The 14229-nt window shown below is 45.6% G+C and overlaps 1 pseudogene; it reads left to right on the plus strand.

The window, feature by feature from the left end:
* The first annotated feature begins 3958 nt into the window (after window positions 1-3958).
* LOC143689547 (large ribosomal subunit protein uL22 pseudogene) lies at window positions 3959-4605 on the plus strand (annotated as a pseudogene).
* Window positions 4606-14229: the final 9624 nt, after the last annotated feature.

Consider the following 14229-nt stretch of genomic DNA (forward strand, 5'->3'; position numbering starts at 1 on the left):
GTTAAAAAAAAAAAAACAACAGCATTCGTGGTGGAGTTTGCATGGTGGTGAGTGTATGGGAGAGTAAAGTTAATAAAATAAATAATGAAAATAAATAGCATGTTAGATGACAATAAATGTTATGGAGAAAGATGAAGCCTACAAGAGGCATAGTATTGGGCAGGGAGTGGGTGATATATTTTTTAATTTAACTTAAAGATGAAATTTAAATTCGCACTTATTTGAATAAGACACAAAGGAGAGAAAGGAGGGAAGCATGGAAATATCTGGGCCAAGTGTTTCCATGGAGGGAACAGCAAGTGCAAAGGTCCTGAGGTAGGAGCAGACCTCACTTATTCAAGGAACAGCAACAGTTACATGAGCTGAAACATTCTGATTTTTTTACACAACGTAGTGTGAGCTGGGTTTCTGTCCAGCAAGGTATCTTATTAATATAACTTCCCTAATCATCCCCGAAAAGCAAATTTTGCTCTCCTTGCTCTCATTACCCCTTATCTGTGCAATGATAAGTAAACTGCATTTATTTTCAGTTCTTCCTGCTTCAAAACGGCTGCCTTTCATTCATGCGTCATTTAGAAACATTGTCAGACACTTACCCAGTGATGAGAGGTACATTCTGCTTATGCTCTGACGTCAATATTATTTCCCATTTATGGATGGGTTTGGAAAAGATCAGAGAAGTTTAGTAACCTTTCCCATGGGAAAGGGCAGAGCTGGGATCAAACCTAGGCCTGTCCAACTTCAAAGGCCGGGTTTGTTGTCCTGCAGCCCATGCTGTCTTCAGCTGACCACTGGGCACATACTCTGGAAGAAAAGTAACTTCTCTGAAACTCATCTGCAATTTACAAATTCCCTCAAGGACACTGATGTCTTGAAAAATAAAGCTTCGGCCAGATACCATGTCAACCACTTTAAGTACATTAGCTCCTTTAATTTTACTTCAAACCCTTGTCAGGAAAGGACGGGTATGTCCGTTTCACAGGTTTAAGAGAGTGAGGCCCCGGCCACCCTGCCTAAAGCTCACCAACCGGCCTGGTCTGCTGCCAGCTCCTGGCTCCCACCCTGTCCTATTCCCCTCCCTAACTCTTCACCCAGGGCTTGGCCTTGCCATGTGCATGCCTTGCTCTGACCTCCTGACCTGCACCAGGAACCTTCTGAGACCCCCTATAGCCCCCTAAAAGGTGCTGGCCCAGATGGCATGTCTCCATCCCTGCTTCCTGCCCCAACTGCCAGGTCCAGCTCCTCACCAGACCTGTTCTTCTCCCTGGGTTTCGTGGGGGACAAGCCTTCTACACAGTTTGATTTCCCCCACTCCCTTCCCCCCACTGGAGGCAGCCAGGCCACTCCTCCTGGCTGAGTGCTCCCACTGGCCTATGTAGCCTGCACTCTACGTACAGAATTCCCATCAAACTGGTGTGGGAAATGCAGTGATTTGGTGCGGGTTTTGACTTCCCAACTCAGCTGCAATCTTCTCAGAGAAGAGGCCAAGTTTGGTTCTCTTATTCACCTCTCTTACCCCCCAGAAGAACCCCTGGCCCCATCACTACTGTCCAAGCTAGGAAATGTGAGCCCAGGTGAGGATGGGTTTGCTGGACCCACAGTGCAATGGGGATCACCCTGCACCCCTGATGCTGAACCAGAGCTTTAAATTGAACTTAAAGATGAAATTTAAATTCAGACTTATTTGAGTAAGACCCAAAGGAGAGAAAGGAGGGAAGCATGGAAATATCTGGGCCAAGTGTTTCCACGGAAGGAATAGCAAGTGCAAAGGTCCTGAGGTAGGAGCATACCTCACTTATTCAAGGTCTAAGTGAATAGACCTCCAAGCCTGCTCCCCCTGACCTCAAGGCTCTCTGGGAAAGTCTTCAGTGGAAAACCATATGGAGGCCCTCTGGGTCCTGGGTAAGCCTGCCTTTTCCTGCTCCGGGGTGGCCGATTCTGGAATCGTGGGAGGGAGTCTCCTCTCCTGGGCATCTCTGTGCCTGGGATTTGGCCAGCCTGCAGCCCTGCCCTGGTGAAGAGGCCACATCACACCTGGTGACAGTCACCGTTCCCTTCCCCTTCTTGGCCGAGGACAGAGGCAGCCCTGGACACAATGAGGGAGAGGCTGAGGGGTGAGGTCTTGTGGCCTGGAAGTGGCACAGGTTCATGCCCTCTTTGGTAAGAGCCAGACATAGAATTTACGCTGATGAATCCAACTCTGAATCCTCAACTCTTGGGGACAGTGGAGCCTGGTGGTTAGAGTCCGCCCTTGGCCGGATGTTCAATCTCAGGCACATGATTTCCTGCTCCAAGTCTGGGTTCTCTCATCGGTGAGACAGGGCCAACCCCAGAACCAACCTCAGAGCTATTGAAAGGATCACTGTAAGCACATAAAATCATCATGGGGCCTAGAAGATCAGGCAGAAATGCAGGGCAGCTGGGACTAGGAATGAAGTCAAATGTCTGCAATAATCAGATTATCGTGACTTTTGGCCCTCAGCTGTTCCCTGCTGGCAGGGTCTTCTCTTCTCTCCAGGGACCACACTAGTTCCCTCCAGGTCCGGTGACGGTTGTTTTCTGTATAAGTCAGAACTCAATTTAGGAAATGGCCGCAGGCCATATGGAACCAATCCCGGCTTTAAGAGAAAAAGTTGGAGAGAAGTATTCGAAGCCTGATGTCATGCGCATTCAGAGCTGGTCAGGAATGTGAACCAGCGGGGTCTTCTCTTCTCTTAACAAAGTAACGTCAGACTGGCGGGCCACACCCATCACCAGGGTCAGAAGCCTGTGGTTAGGCCCCACTTGATGGGGACCCCCTCTCCCACGGCAGGCTGAGCATAGGTCCACAGTCCAGGTGTGTTCTCCATGGGGACCAACTGCTTTGGGGGGCTCTCGGGGTTCTGCCTGCCTCCTCTCCAGCAGCACTGAGCTCTCCGGCTGAGAGTCCACAGGGGGGGCGTGAAGGGCCTGCCCCCGCCCCCCCCCCCCCCCGCCAGGCTTCTTGGCCTCTTTGCACGTGCACCAATCCCAAGCCAGGAAGCTGTGAGCTCTGCATAGCACAGGACGAGACGTGAGGCGGGGTTATCCTGTATCAAGCCAAACGTTCACCTTCTCTCAGGTAGATCTTTAGACTTTAAGGCTTCAGAATCTTAGAACCTTAGACAACGAGAGTCTCAGAGCTTTAACTAATGAGTGGCGTGGGGCATTCCGGCAGCCCAGATGTGGCCACCTTCAGGTACAGCTTTGGGCCTCTCCCTAACCAGCACGGCTTCCTGGCCACATGGGAAATGCAGATTCATAGAAAGAAAAAGTAGGCTCTGGGGCAAGCCTCTTTCGTTGACAATGTCCCAGGGACGTGGAGGAGACCATTTTGAATGCAAACCAGACATGCAGCAACATCACATAAAACCCCATTCCTTCAGATTGTTCTACCTCGGTCCCTCTTTATCTCCAGCCAGCCAGTCCTTTCTCTCCGGCCCACCTGACCTCTCCTGGCTCCACACCTCCTCCTGCACTCGAGTCCACAGCTTTCTCTCCTGCCCTGAACCCCCACGGTGTACAGCCCCAGGGGATGGGCCTTGTTCACTGCTCTGTGCGCTTTGCTCATAGAGAATGGGCATCCAGCCATCTGGCCCACCCCATCATCTCTGGAATTCTAGTGTATAAGGTTTTCTCTCTCTCATTAGATTTGAAACACATTTACTGGGAGCTGTGGAATTTAGATCACTTGGGTGAACAGTAGCAAGCAGGCTTTGTAGCAGGCAGACCTCTCCCCACCTTCTTCTTCTGGTTTGGCTGTCTCCTCTGTGGAAAATCCCCCAACCCCCTCCCCTAGCCTCAGAAACAGGTGAAACTGCAAGTAGGCAAGATAAGACACAGTCTGTAACCCAGCTTTGTGCCCTTCTCAACTTAAACCAGCCAATCATTTAACTTGTCTTTAACATGTCATCCTGTCTATAAAAACTGATGCTGCTCTTCGCCTAAGCGGCCCTAGGTGATCGCTAAAAATGGTTCGCTATTCACTTGACCCAGAAAACCCTACAAAGTCATGCAAATCAAGAGGTTCAAATCTTCGTGTTCACTTTAAGAACACCCGAGAAACTGCTCAGGCCATCAAGGGTATGCATATTCGAAGAGTCACCAAGTATCTAAAAGATGTCACTTTCCAGAAGCAGTGTGTTCCATTCCATCGTTACAATGGTGGTGTTGGTAGGTATGCCCAGGCCAAACAGTGGGGCTGGACGCAGGGCCGGTGGACGCAGGGTCGGTGGCCCAAAAAGAGTGCTGAATTTTTGTTGCACATGCTTAAAAATGCAGAGAGTAATGCTGAACTTAAGGGTTTAGATGTCGATTCTCTGGTCATTGAGCACATCCAGGTGAACAAAGCCCCTAAGATGCACCGTAGGATTTACAGAGCTCATGGTCGGATTAACCCATACATGAGCTCCCCTTGCCACATTGAGATGATCCTTACTGAAAAAGAACAGATTGTTCCTAAACCAGAAGAGGAGGTTGCACAGAAGAAAAAAATATCCCAGAAGAAACTGAAGAAACAAAAACTTATGGCTCGGGAATAAATTCAGTTTAAAATAAAGGCAAATGAAAGCTAAAAAAAAAAAAAAACTGATGCTAACCTTTTGTTTGGGGCTCAGACTTTCAGAGGCTACTCGGCTGAGCCCTTTGGCCATAGACCTACTTTCCAAAACTTTGGAGCCTCGGCCCTGGTTTGTTCTGTTTCTGTATTACATTTCAGGAGGCTTGAAGCCTTGTCCCTGTTTTGCACAACAGAACAAAGATTTGCCATGCTGGAAGCTAAGTGCCAAATAGGAAAGACAAAAGAGACCTGCTCCTTGTCTTGGCATCACCTAACAATGGGTGTGACAACAAGGAGCTTGGTCTCATCATCTCTGAAGCCAAGGCTGCTGTAAAAGTGCCTCTTCCCATAGTCAAAATAGGGAGCTGGAATGTATTTTTTTGTGGCCACCCTTCCTGAGATTCAAAGGGTAGTCTGGAAAAACGAATCCATGGGATAAAAGAGAGAATAAGGCTTGGATCCAAAACAACAAGTCAAAGACGCAAGAGCCTTTGAATTGCAGTTTTCCAATTCCTAGGATCACAGAATCATGGAATTCTAGAGTCTATGTGTGGCATATTATTTGGGATTGGAGCCTAACAGTACATAAAAATTTCTTTAATTTCACTCCCTATTCTTCTTACTTGCTGTCCTCTCCCCCTCTTGTCGTAGACCGCCCATTTCCGTAGCCCACCACAAAACCACAAACCTCTCCTGTTATGTTCAAACTCTATCCCTAACCTAACTTCTGCCCAAAGCCTAGTAACTGCTTCTGAACTTGTGTGATTGGTTACCCTCCCCTGAAGCCCACGTCCCAACTCCACCCTCCCTTACACTGTATATAATCCGGGGCTCACCAAGCCTCGGGGTCCTTTAGCACTTAAGCAGCTATGGCCTAAGCTTCACCATTACAATAAAACAAGCTTTGTGCTACAATTAGTCTCTGCCTCAAGTCTTTGGGTCCCTCAGTAACTTCGGTCCTGAGCACCGGCGTTTCCTCAGGCCCCTCAGTTAGAGCTCTAAACTTAATTCTGAGCAGAAGTAAAGTCTCTAGCCATCATCTCCCGGGAAAGCTGAAACCGGCAGGGTGACTCCACTATGGATCACAGAATTACAGCCAAGAAAAGGAACAGGCTTATCTGTTTAGAGTCCTGCATTTTACAGATGTGGAAATGGAGGCTCAGGTGGGCAGGGATCTGGGGTGAGCTTGGGGCATGGAGGTGAAAGTGGGCAGGGTTCTGGGGTGAGCCTGGGATGGCCTGTACTCATGCCTGGGTCCCTGGCCCCCAGCCAGGCTCAGGTGCCTATGACTTCCATTGTTGGCCACAGCAATGCTTCTTGGAGCTGCCCCCAGCAGTTCCCTGGATACATAGCAAGGCCCCAGGAGAAACAGCACAACCCCAGCCGGGCACCGAGGGCAAGTTCTGATGCCAGGGGAGGGTACTGCTTTAGGCACCACTGCTCCTTTCCCTGGTCTGCTTCTCCATGGGGCATTTTTCCCCAAGCCTGGAAAGGTCAGCGGATACCCCGAGGTGGATTCTTCTGTTGGAGCAACATGGTTCTCTCGACCGGGGCTCTGCAGACCTGGAGGGCGTCCAGATGCGTCCCACCTTGGAGGACAGGCTGCTTGCAAAACAAGTTGCCCTACAAAATGCCATCCAGCTCGTCCAGGGGCCAAACCAGCAGCAGCCAGCTCTCAGACACCTGACCCCTTGCTAGAGGACATACGTCTGTCAACTGCTCCGGAAGAGCCACCCCTGCCTTTATTTGGGCCTGTTCCTTCTCCACCCCAACCCCATGATTCTGGTGCAAGCCTCCAGAAATAGTTTCCGGTTGTTAGAGGACAGCAAGTGTGACCTGGACAAGGGGGCTTCTGAGAACCACATTGCCCTGGCCACAGGAACTGGCCCAGGGACTGGCCAGTCAGAGAGAATTTTCCTACTGGATCTGGTTGGGGAAAATGCTACAGCATCTACAGTCCAGGAACTGGAAAGACATGAATTGGAGGAGACGTAGGGGCTCTGCTTTCTCCTTAATGGAAAAAGCCCACCTGTGGTATGAGAGGATGAGGCTGGCACCCAGAGAGAAGCACAGATTGGGAGAAAGGAGACAGATAAAGAGTGAGGGAGAGAGACAGAGACTGATGAGACAGCCAGCCAGACAGACCAACAGATAGACAGATAGATCTGCCTATGATGGGGTCCCTTGTTCTAGGACCTGGAGTTCCCAGGGCTGCACGACACACTAGCTTTTCTGTTGATTGTGAGCTAGATCAGTGCCCTTAAAATTCTATCCGTGACCCACAGAAAGGAATATATTTCATATCAAAACCAAAATGAGTGCACGTGTGCACACACATGTTTTATGATTATATGTATATAATTTTCACGAAACAACACATACCCTTGTTATGTATGACACACTTTAAATACTTTCTCATTCTACTCCATCTCATTTTCTTTTATTCCTAGTCTAGACCCACTAAGTTGATTTTATGATCCTCTGAAGGGCTGGGGATCTTTAGTCTAAAAACAACTGAGCTCGATCAATAACCTTCCAATGACTACCTGTTTGTGTAAGCTCATTGGGTTTGTCACTTGCAACCCCAAAAGACCCTAAATAAATTCCCACCGTGCCCGCTCTCCATCTCCCGTCCCAGCCCTCCACCCTCCCCCTCCACCCCGGCTGGCCAGGCCCCCGCAAGGAGCTCAGCGTGCAAACCACATTCATTCAGCCCAGAAAACACATGGGGCTCCGGTGCTGTCTTTAGAGAGAAACCTGGAGAGGGACAGACCTCGGCTGTGACCGCAGCCCTAACCCTTACTAGGCAGGCCGTGACCTTGGGTGAGCTGCTTTACCTCGGAGCCTCCGTTTTGGCAGCTGTCAGTTGGGTGTCTCCTGCCTCATAGAGTTGGATGAGAGGATGTTTGAGCGGCTCCCGGCACAGGGTTTGGCATGTCGTGTTCTGCATGTGGTTCTCCCCCCCCCCCGACCCCACGATCACAGAAATCTTCATTTTAATAAGGGGAGGGAGAAGGAATGTGTACAACCCCTCGAATTTCTCAAATCCCCATGAAAGGTGAGTCCTGTGTGTATAAAAATGATAATGACCAGAGGAGCAGATACCATTGTCACAATAAGCTCATCCAATCCTTTCAAGCAGGTGAAAAGGGGCCCATTTTACCACCTGGGAGAGGCAGAGGGTTGAAGGAGCCACTGAGGACTGGGAGTGGGGGTGGGGGTACCCCGGCCCCTTGTGGTTGTAGCTCCCCTGCTCCACCCTGGACTGGGCTCAGGGTACCCGGGACTGCTTCTAAGCAAAGTAATGGGGTAGAGATGGAACCTGCACTCCATTTGGCAAATTGTGCCCTCTGGGCAGCGTTTGCTCAGAATACCCCTAAAAGCTGTGGCCAGGCAGAGATGAGAGTCCCAGAACCCAAGAATCTGAGGATCAGATTGTTCCCCAAGGTGCCTTCTCCATCTTTTGCAACTGTCACTGCCTGGGCTGGGTTTCTGCCAGCGGACCTGCCAAAGGATCTCAGGATGCCCTTCTGGGTCATGAAATCAGAGCCTGGATTTTGTCTAAAAGCACCCTTCTCTGAGCGGGCGAATGGAGCTCAGGCACGTTGGGCGGCAGAACTAGGCAGCGGTGTGGCTGCCTTTCGGTTTGCAATCAGGCTTTCCCCAGCAGCTCTAGGACAAGAGGGGGTGCTGTGTGCAGCCCAGGGTCCCGCCTAGCAAGGGATCACAGAGGGCAAAGGGCAGGTCACTCTCTAGTGATGCTGGGGTAGGGGGATTCCTGCAGTGCCCGGGCACCCAGCTCTCTCTGCTCAGCCCCGGGACCCAAAATCTTAGTGATGGCAGCAGGGATGCGGTCAGGCCGTGTTTTGCAGGATCCTATGGGAGCAGCAGTGTCTGTGGGGCCTTTTGCAACAGCTGGAATACACAGGCCGAGAAAGCTGTGGGTGGGTGTGGGAGGGCGGCCTCTTTCAGTTACACCCAACTCACAAATGTTTTCTTCCTACTCTACGAGTCGAGGCTCTACTCATCTGGAAGGTTTCGCCTAGCACCCAGGAAAGGAAAGCTTCTACCAGTTAACCTAGTAATAGCTCCGGTAGGATCTGAAACTGTGAACTGGCTATTATTATTATTATTTAATTTTTAAAGCCATTTTAGATTTATCAAAAAAATTGAGCAGATGGTACAAAAACTTCCCTTATAGTAACAAATAAGGTATCAGTGGCCAAGAGAGTTCAAGTGGAGTCAAGAGGCTATTCTAGAGGCTACTCTTAGCAAGCTTAAACTAGATATTGCTATTTATCATGGTTTGCCAAACCCCAAACAAAACCGTTCCAGCCAACCCTATAGAATACTTAGGGCTGTAGCTGAGATTCTACAAAGCTTCCATGCATTAAGATTACTTTCCAGGAACCTACAACTTCCAGATGGGTTCTTAGGCCAGATAAGTCCTGAAACCCAAAGGGCCCAGCCTCTCCAGAACATCAACTATTTCCATCCCCCTATCCTACCCCACATTATTGACAGCCCTTTCCAACATGAAAAAGTTAGAATGGGCAGAGTCCAAATACCCCTAAAAATTGGGAAAAAGATCAAAGGAGAAGGTGGAGTTATCATAGAGAAGATAGGATTTAACAAAGGAGTGTGACTGCTGAATCATGATATTGATATTTCTTTTAGTCTCTAGTGTCTCGGAGTAGCTTAAAGTAAAAACCTGAAATTGAGGAACTGTAATCCATACCAAACTCTGAAATCTGTTTTATAATTGTGCTTTGAAATTTATTGCTTTTTGTATATAGTTATTTTTCACAATAAAAAAATTAAAAATTGAAAAAAAGACCTCCCATAAACCCTCCATCTCCTGTACAGTTTCCCCTATAATTCCCCTTATATTAGTGAAGCACGTTTGTTACAATTAATGAGCCGATATTGATGCATTATTACCAACTAAACTCCATGATTTATTCATATTTCCTTAGCTTTTAACCTACTTTTCTTTCTTTTCATGCAGGACTTCATGCAGGATCCCACGTTATATTTAGTTGTCATATCTCCTTAGGCTCCGCTTGGCTGTGACAGTTTTTTGGCCTTTCTTTGTTTTGGATGACTTGGAGAGTGTTGATGGGGTGCTGGTCAGGTCTGTTGTAGGGTGCCCCTCTATTGGAACTGGTCTGGTGTGTTTCTCATGATCGGACCTGGGTTAAGGGTTTGGGGGTAGGTCACAGAGGTCAAGCGACAATTTTATAACATCATATAAAAATGATATGATTTATAACTCTTGATGTTGGCCTTGACCACCTGGCAGAGGCTGTGAGTGTCAGGTTTCTCCACTAAAAAGTTCCTCACCCCCCGCTGCACCCTCTCCCTCATGGGATCTGTGCAAGGAGGTCACAAGCCGAGCCCACGCTGCAGGAAGGGCAGGTAGCCTCCAGGATAACCTCTCCACTCTGTTTGGAATCTCTCAGCCATTGACACTTTGTCTCATTTCACTCTTCCCCCTTTTGGTCAAGAAGGTTTTCTCAATCCCTTGATGCTGAGTCTCAGCTCCTTGTGGGGGTTTTCTCAATCCCTTAATGCTGAGTCTCAGCTCGTTGTGGGGGTTTTCTCAACCCCTTGATGCTGAGTCTCAGCTCGTTGTGGGGGTTTTCTCAATCCCTTGATGCTGAGTCTCAGCTCGTTGTGGGGGTTTTCTCAATCCCTTGATGCTAAGTCTCAGCTCATTCTAGGGTTTTTCTCAATCCCTTGATGCTGAGTCTCAGCTCATTCTAGGATTTCTGTCCCACATTGGCAGGAAGGTCCACACCCCTGGGAGTCATGTTCCACGTAGACAGGGGGAGGGTGGTGAGTTTGCTTGTTGTGTTGGCTGGAGGAGAGGTCACATTTGAGCAACAAAAGAGGCTCTCTTGGGGGTGACTCTTAGGCCTAGATTTTAAGTAGACTTGACCTATCCTTTGTGGGGTTAAGTTTCATATGAACAAACCCCAAGAATGGGGGCTCAGCCTATAGCTTTGATTGTCCACACTGCTTGTGAGAATATCAAGAATTCAACTTGGGGAAGTTGCATTTCTCCCTGTTCTCACCATTCCCCGAAGGGGGCTTTGCAAATACTTTTCCACTCACTGATCAAATCAATCTGGGATTCATCAGGGCATCACTCTGGACAAACCAACAAAATCTCATGTCCTACCTGAGATTCCAAGTACTTATGGTGCTCAATCAAGCTGTCTACATAAGTTATATTAGGAAATGCACTAGTCAAAATATAAATTTTGAACCAAATAAACATTTTTTGCTTCAGTCTCACACAGAAGGTGACATTTTAAAATATTAATTACCATCTATTTTCAGCACCCGGCAGTAATGACATTCCTTTGTTCTTCCTCATGCACAAACGTTTTTAAAATTTGTACATTTAGTCACTATTATTATATACTCTAGGCATTCCTAGAGTATACCATCTCAATCTTTAACATCTATCTTTCTTTCTGACTTCATTTATGCCCCCATCCCTCCTCCCTCTATCATTCTCACATGAAGCTTCATTCAGTGTTTTACCATAATTGAATTACAGTTAGGTAGTAATGAGCTGTTCATTTCTGAGTTTTTATATTCAGTCCTGTTGCACAATCTGTATCCCTTCAGCTCCAATTACCCAATATCTTACCCTATTTCTATCTCCCGATGGTGTCTGTTGCCAAGGAAATATTCCCAGTTTATTCACTAATGTCAGTTCATATCAGTGAGACCACACAGTATTTGTCCTTTTGTTTCTGGCTAATCTCACTCAGCATAATGTCCTCAAGGTCCATCCATGTTGTTACATGCTTCATAACTTTATTCTGTCTTAAAGCTGCATAATATTCCATTGTATGTATATACCACAGTTTGTTTAGCCACTCTTCTGTTGATGAACATTTTGGCTGTTTCCATCTCTTTGCAATTGTAAATAATGCTGCTATAAACATTGGTGTGCAAATGTCTGTTTGTGTTTGCCCTTATGTCCTTTGAGTAGATACCTAACAATGGTATTGCTGGGTCATATGGCAATTCTATATTCAGCTTTTGAGGAACCGCCAAACTGCCTTCCACAGTGATTGCACCCTTTGACATTCCCACCAACAGTGAATAAGTGTGCCTCTTTCTCCACATCCCCTCCAGCACTTGTCATTTTCTGTTTTGTTGATAATGGCCATTCTGGTGGGTGTGAGATGACAATCTCATTGTGGTTTTGATTTGCATTTCTCTAATGGCCAGGGACATTGAGCATCTCTTCATGTGCCTTTTGGCCATTTGTATTTCCTCTTCTGAGAGGTGTCTGTTCAAGTCTTTTTCCCATTTTGTAATTGGATTGGCTGTCTTTTTGTTGTTGAGTTGAACAATCTCTTTATAAGTTCTGGATACTAGACCTTTATCTGATATGTCGTTTCCAAATATTGTCTCCCATTGTATAGGTTGTCTTTTTACTTTCTTGATGAAGTTCTTTGATGCACAAAAGTGTTTAATTTTGAGGAGTTCCCATTTCTTTCTTTCTTTCTTTCTTCAGTGCTCTTGCTTTGGGTGTACGGTCTATAAAACCACCTCCAAGTATAAGATTTATAAGATATTTCCCTACATTTTCTTCTAACTGTTTTCTGGTCTTAGACCTAATGTTTAGGTCTTTGATCCATTTTGAGTTAACTTTTGTATAGGGTGTGAGATACGGGTCCTCTTTCATTCTTTTGCATATGGATATCCAGTTCTCTAGGCACCATTTATTGAAGAGACTGTTCTGTCCCAGATGAGTTGGCTTGACTGCCTTATCAAAGATCAATTGTCCATAGATGAAAGGATCTATATCTGAACACTCTATTCGATTCCATTGGTCAATATATCTATCTTTATGCCAGTTCCATGCTGTTTTGACCACTGTCACTTCATAATATGCCTTAAAGTCAGACAGCATGAGACTTCCAACTTCATTTTTTTCCTCAGGATACTTTTAGCTATTCAGGGCACCCTGCCCTTCCAGATAAATTTGCTTGTTGGTTTTTCTATTTCTGAAAAGTAAGTTGTTAGGATTTTGATTGGTATTGCATTGAATCTGTAAATCAATTTAGGTAGAATTGACATCTTAACTATAGTTAGTCTTCCAATCCATGAAAAAGATATGCCCTTCCATCTATTTAGGTCTTTGTGATTTCTTTTAACAATTTCTTGTAGTTTTCTTTGTATAGGTCCTTTGTCTCTTTAGTTAAATTTATTCCTAAATATTTTATTCTTCTGGTTGCAATTGTAAATGGAATTCGTTTCTTGATTTCCCCTTCAGATCGTTCATTACTAGTGTATAGAAACACTACAGATTTTTGAGTGTTGATCTTGTAACCTGCCACTTTGCTGTACTTGTTTATTAGCTCTAGTAGTTTTGCTGTGGATTTTTCAGGGTTTTCGACATATAGTATCATATCATCTGCACACAGTGAGAGTTTTACTTCTTCCTTTCCAATTTTGATGCCTTGTATTTCTTTTTCTTGTCTAATTGCTCTAGCTAGAACTTCCAACACAATGTTGAATAACAGTGGTGATAGTGGACATCCTTGTCTTGCTCCTTATCTTAGGGGGAAAGTTTTCAGTTTTTCCCCATTGAGGATGATATTAGCTGTGGGTTTTTCACATATTTCCTTTTTCATGTTGAGGAAGTTTCCTTCTATTCCTATCCTTTGAAGTGTTTTCAACAGGAAAGGATGTTGAATTTTGTCAGATGCCTTTTCTGAAGCAATCGAGATGATCATGTGGTTTTTCTGCTTTGATTTGTTGATGTGGTGTATTACATTAATTGATTTTCTTATGTTGAACCATCCTTGCATACCTAGGATGAATCCTACTTGGTCATGATATATAATTCTTTTAATGTGTTGCTGGATTCGATTTGCTAGAATTTTGTTGAGGATTTTTGCATCTGAATTCATTAGAGAGATTGGTCTGTAGTTTTCTTTTTTTGTAATATCTTTTTCTGGCTTTGGTATGAGGGTGATGTTGGCTTCGTAGAATGAAGAAGGTAGCTTTCCCCCTGCTTCAATTTTTTGGAAGAGTTTGAGCAGGATTGGTACTAATTCTTTCTGGAATGGTTGGTAGAATTCACATGTGAAGCCATCTGGTCTTGGACTTTTCTTATTGGGGAGCTTATTAATGACTGATTCAATTTCTTTACTTGTGATTGGTTTGTTGAGGTCATCTATTTCTTCTCAAGTCAAAGTTGGTTGTTCATGACTTTCTAGGAACCTGTCCATTTCATCTACATTGTTGTATTTATTAGCATTAAGTTGTTCATAATATCTTGCCATTACTTCCTTTATTTCTGTGGGGTCAGTGGTTATGTCTTCTCTTCCATTTCTGATCTTATTTATTTGCGTCCTCTCTTCTTCTTTTTGTCAATCTTGCTAAGGGCCCATCAATCTTATTGGTTTTCTCATAGAACCAACTTCTGGTTTTATTCATTTTCTGAATTGTTTTCATGCTCTCAATTTCATTTATTTCTGCTCTAATCTTTGTTATTTCTTTCCTTTTGCTTGTTTTGGGGTTAGTTTGCTGCTCTTTCTCTAGATTTTCCAAGTGGACAGTTAATTCCTCGATTTTTACCCTTTCTTCTTTTTTTGATATAGGCATTTAGGGCAATGAAT

Source organism: Tamandua tetradactyla, chromosome 7 (genome assembly GCF_023851605.1).
Source record: "Tamandua tetradactyla isolate mTamTet1 chromosome 7, mTamTet1.pri, whole genome shotgun sequence".
In the NCBI taxonomy this organism is placed as follows: domain Eukaryota; kingdom Metazoa; phylum Chordata; class Mammalia; order Pilosa; family Myrmecophagidae; genus Tamandua; species Tamandua tetradactyla.